Below are 5163 nucleotides of genomic sequence, written 5' to 3'. Positions count from 1 at the left end.
GACGGGGTTTCACCACGTTGGCCAGGATGGTCTCAATCTCTTGACCTTGTGATCCGTCTGCCTCGGCCTCCCAAAAAGTGCAGCGATTACAGGCGTGAGCCACCACGCGCCCTGCCTCTTTGGTCTCATAATTACTCTACACTCCTAAAAAGTATTGAGGACTCCAAAAAGCTTTTATGTGGATCACGTTTATCAACATTTACTATATTAGGAATTAAAACAAACGTAAAATATTCATTTAAAACAACAATAAACCTGATATATGTTAACATAAAATAAATAATTTTTTTTTTGAGACAGGGTCTGGCCATGTTGCCCAGGCTGATTTTGAACTCCTGGGCTCAGGTGATCTTCCCGCCTCGGCCTCCCAAAGTGCTGGGATTACAGGTGTGAGCTACTTCACTTGGCCTAATAACATATTTTTAATGAAAAATAACTATTTTCCAAAGCAAAAGAATTTAGTGAGAAGAGTGGCATTATTTGACATTTCTGCAAATCTCCTCAGTGGGCTAATAGAAGATTCTCATATCCACGTCTGTGTTCAATCTGTTGCAATATCACAGACATGTAGTCTCTGGAAGACCTCACTGTATTGTTACTAGAGTGAAAAAGGCAAATGAAGTCTTAGTATGAAAATAATTTTGACCTTACGGATTCCCTGACTATACTTTCAGAACCATTGATTTAGACATCATTGTATCTACTTTTTAGTTGCCTCGTGCTCCCAAAGTACCCTCTCTCTCTTTCTGTAGCTACGTAATCAACCTCACCTCCTGCATCTAAGAGTCAAATGTTAATTATTGCTATACTTTTTAGCATACATGGAAAACTTTAGAAACCACAATTCTTAATGAATAACAAGTCTTGGCAACTCATTTTTCTGTTTCACTGACAAGGGAAAAATTATCTCCTTCATTGTATTCTCCCTCATAGTACAGGGAGATATAAAGAAACCCTTGGTTTGGGGTTACTTTATAACTAAGGCAAATGTTAGACTAAGATCAAACGCAACATTGGGTGCCTTATATAAATTAATGTTACTGGAGAATCTAATATTTACCAAGTCATTTCTGCGTGTGAGGCCTGTGTTAAGTGCTTTACATACATTACCTCATTTTATTCTCACAAGAAGCTTACGAGATGGATAGTATCGTCATTCCTATTTTACAGATGAGTAAACGGATACGGAGACGTTGTTAACGCCTAGTGTTACACACAGGACTGAGGCAGGATTTGAATTCAGATAACCTGACCCTGGAGCTCTCAGTCTATTATCTACTGATAAGGTATAAAGGTAGGAGATAGAGCAAGGTTAGTATAAAATGAGTGCTGAGGCCGGGCGCGGTGGCTCAAGCCTGTAATCCCAGCACTTTGGGAGGCCGAGACGGGCGGATCATGAGGTCAGGAGATCAAGACCATCGTGGCTAACACGGTGAAACCCCGTCTCTACTAAAAAATACAAAAAAAAAAAACTAGCTGGGCGAGGTGGCGGGCACCTGTAGTCCCAGCTACTTGGGAGACTGAAGCAAGAGAATGGCGTAAACCCGGGAGGCGGAGCTTGCATTGAACTGAGATCCGGCCACTCACTCCAGCCTGGGCGACAGAGCCAGACTCCGTCTCAAAAAAAAATAAATAAATAAAAATAAAAATAAAAATAAAACAAAATGAGTGCTGAGATGTGAGGAGTTTAGCAAAGCAAAAAGCCTTTAGGGACAAGACAGCTGAGATACCAAGACAGAATCTCTATTATTTTTCACCCTATAAAAATTCTTCTTTATTTTCTACACTCCCACGTTCCTCTTCTCAATTTTAAGATACTTTATGGCTGGTGGCCTCGTCGCTTAGGCCTGACGCGGACCCTGAAATCAAAGAGGCAAACGGAACAGGAGCGGGGAAACCCCGTGGTAACTACGGTAACACTGGCTGGGCGAGAACCCTGCGCAGGCGCGTTACATCCCAGGCCCGCTTACCCACACCACGGCGGCCGGTCCCACCCACTCCTCTCAGCCTCAGACTCCACGGGCCGGCCATGGGTGGGGGCAGCAGGGAGGCCCGAGCTTGGCGCCTGCGCAGTCGCCGGAGCGCTGGTGTGATCGAGCTCACGTAGCGAGGGCTGCAGTCGCCTCCTCCCTGGCGCTGCCGTCGCGGCCTAGAGGTTATAAAAGGGCTAACGGGCTCCCTCTGCTGCCCAGTTGCGCCGCCAGCGGGCTGAGGGCAGGAAGTAGCCGCTCCGAGTGGAGGCAACAGGGGACTGAAGAGCGCGCCGCCCTCCTGTCCCACTTTCCAGGTGAGACGCTCCCTCGACCCGGGAGACTGAGGCTGAGGCCACTGGGCAGCCGTGGAGCTTCTTGGACGGCTGCGGCGATCCATTCCTCCCAGCTGTGGTGGGACTTCTGGGCCGGGGGTTCCCCAGGTTACCACAGCAGCCTCGGTACCTTCCCCTCGGGAGACTCGGCCCCTCTCCCTGCGCCACGCGACTCCCGGCGACCTTGCTCCTTCGTGCCCCCCTTTCCACCTCCGTCCTCGGTGCGCCTCGGACCGCTTGGGCTGCTGCAGCCTCAGTCCCCGCCCCAGGGACCAGGACTTTCTTGAATTTTCCTTCCCGGGGAGGAATCACCCTGTTGATTTTTTTTTTTTCCAAGTTTCCCTGCACCTGGTCCTCCCTAACGAGGCTAAGGGGAACGCGAGCGCGGGGCGTGGGTTTTTGACCGCCACAGCCGCAGATGGTTCGCAAGTGGCGGTGGAGAGCGGATTTTAAGGCTTGGAGCTGAATCCGAAACGCGCCAGGCGTTTTTGCCCTATCGAAAGTCGCCGGGAGCTGGGGGGACCTCCCCAGAAAGTTCCGGCTGAACTCATCTGTTGCGCGCAGCGGTGCAGTATTAGCAGCCAGACGTAGCCCGGGGCGCCGAGTTTTGTGCTCCTAGCGCCGAGGAAGTAGGCTCTCGGGTCACCTCGTCGTCAGGGAAGCTTCCTTCCCTCTTCTTCCCCACAACTTTTTAAAAAAAGAGATAAGAGCTCTTCTCTCAGTCTCTGTCTCTCTGGCTCTGTCTCCCGAGAATTTGCAGCTTTTAAAAGTCCACATCAGTCCAACAAATTACATGGTTGTGTGAGGATTTTGAGTTGGATTACATGGCTGGCCCCCGGATGTATGTTTCAATGGGGAGGAAGGATGGTATGATAACTATGAGTCTCTTTCTCCTAAATAATCTAATCTGTTGAATACAAATTCAATGTTTAGATGCTAACATCTTACGCGTTCCGGATTGAGTGAAGACTCTTGGAATTTTGCACTGTTTTCTTTAAAAAAAGGGTTAAAGAAGCAGCTAGATCCTCTTGTAGGAATTGATCTAAAAGGCCAAAGAGACTTGCCAATTTCCACTTAACTGTTTCTGGTTTCTCCGAGAGCGCGGTGGTTCTTGGACTTTCCCTTGGAATGCACTCGGAGGGGATGAAATAGCCACTACGTGAAGGGGGGGAGGGGCAAAGACGTGGCAGCAGTGTTCTTTCATCAATTTTTTACTCTCCTTTTTTTAAAGTTCTGGTTAGAAACGTATTTCTCCTTTTAGGTTTAGACATAGCTTATGAATGAGGCTTGTCTTTTCCTAAAACAATCAGATGAAAAATTCAGTCTGCAAAGCAGGAACATTGGAAGTTAATTTAAACATTTAAAGGGATTTTTAAAATCAAGTTTCTATGGAGAAAATGAGTATCCTAAGAGGATGTATTCAAGAAGCTGAACGTGAACAACCTCAACTATATTTTGTTTTGATTTGAAATGTGAATACACACCCCGTGATTTTTTTTTTAACCTTGTGAGCGTAATTTAAGAATCTGAAACGTGAACTTCAAATTTTGCCTTTTTCTTTATGTGGGAAACAGAGATTTTATCACTTACCTTTAATAAAAGTCATAGTCAGTTTTGGTTTTGAGACGTTGTGCCTTAAGTCCTGCCATTGTTTTTGATAGCTGATGGCAAATGCCTCTTAGATTTACATAGACTAACTAGGAAAAGGATCATTTCTCTTTTAAATAGGTAGTGCTGTTTTTATTGACATTTTGAAATGAGTTTCATTTTGAAGTACTGAAAACCAGGACTTTGGTAGAAGGAAAATTACATTGACCATTTTGTGTTTTGGTAGCTTAGATTTTAGGTAAAACAGATGAAAAATGTGTACAACTTTTAATTATGCCAAAAAAAAAATTAGTGCAAAAGACAATTTAAAAAAAAAGTTTTATATTGCCTGTGTGGTCTGGGTTGTTGCGGATGAATCTTGGCTTTTCGGCAAGCAGTCGTTAACTTTTTCTATTACTGCAGAGGAAGTTGTATACTGAAAAGCAGTATTTTTCAGTAGGGCAATTAAGTTCAGACGGCATTTATTCCAGGGATGCAGCAAGAGCTGGGACAGCCATAAAGCTTGTGAGCCTGCCTTTCTGTGGAAGGAATGCTTTATTTTACTTAGTAACCAGTTATCAACTAGGATATAATTATTGCTCTTTGATTGACCTGTGAGATACATAATAGTGGTTCTGACACTATTTTAAGGTCATGAAATCCTTTTAGAATCTGATGGAATCTGTGGTCCTAGGTCAGAAAATGCAAATACACCCTTCATGGAATGTTATATGTCACTTCCTGCTCCCCCACTCAAGTCCATCCATGAACTCTCTTATAAGAACCCCTAAAAAGTAAGAGATGTGAAGCTACTCTTTAAGGGTATCTAGGTGTCTTGAGGCAGTATTGAATATTTCTGAAAATTGATTTGGGCGTGTAAGTCTGACTGGACTTGTATATGTGGGTGACCCTAATACATTTTTGCCAAAAGGGTTTTAGCAAAAGTTAATAGGTTGTTAGAATTGTTAAACTGCTAAATTGTGTAGTCTGTGAAAGTATATCACATTGCATGCTCCCTCCTATATATGGTAACTTATCTTTGGTTTTCCATTCTGAAAGTGGAACAGGCTTGGAAGTAAACAAAAATAAATTGCACAGGCTCTTGGCATTAAGCTTTATTGCTTTTCTTGCAGTGAGATCTTGAATCTTGTAATTAAACCATAATGTGTTGTGTGTGTATAAATATATGAATATATATAAAAAATCCAAATAAAATGAGTATATGTGTGTGCATATATATATATATCTATATTTTTTTTTTTTTTTTTTTT

At 43.8% G+C, this 5163-nt stretch overlaps 1 protein-coding gene across 1 annotated transcript in view; it reads left to right on the top strand.

Annotated features, from left to right (window-relative positions):
* Nucleotides 1-2071: 2071 nt before the first annotated feature.
* Nucleotides 2072-5163, top strand: part of P4HA1 (prolyl 4-hydroxylase, alpha polypeptide I) — a 117904-nt gene continuing 114812 nt past the window's right edge. Inside the window, exon 1 of the mRNA XM_011991127.1 lies at nucleotides 2072-2287. The gene's annotated coding sequence lies outside the window, so the exon portion shown is untranslated. The remainder of the gene's footprint in view (nucleotides 2288-5163) is intronic.

Source organism: Mandrillus leucophaeus, unplaced genomic scaffold, assembly GCF_000951045.1.
Source record: "Mandrillus leucophaeus isolate KB7577 unplaced genomic scaffold, Mleu.le_1.0 Scaffold39, whole genome shotgun sequence".
In the NCBI taxonomy this organism is placed as follows: domain Eukaryota; kingdom Metazoa; phylum Chordata; class Mammalia; order Primates; family Cercopithecidae; genus Mandrillus; species Mandrillus leucophaeus.
This window is presented reverse-complemented; position numbering and strand designations above follow the sequence as displayed.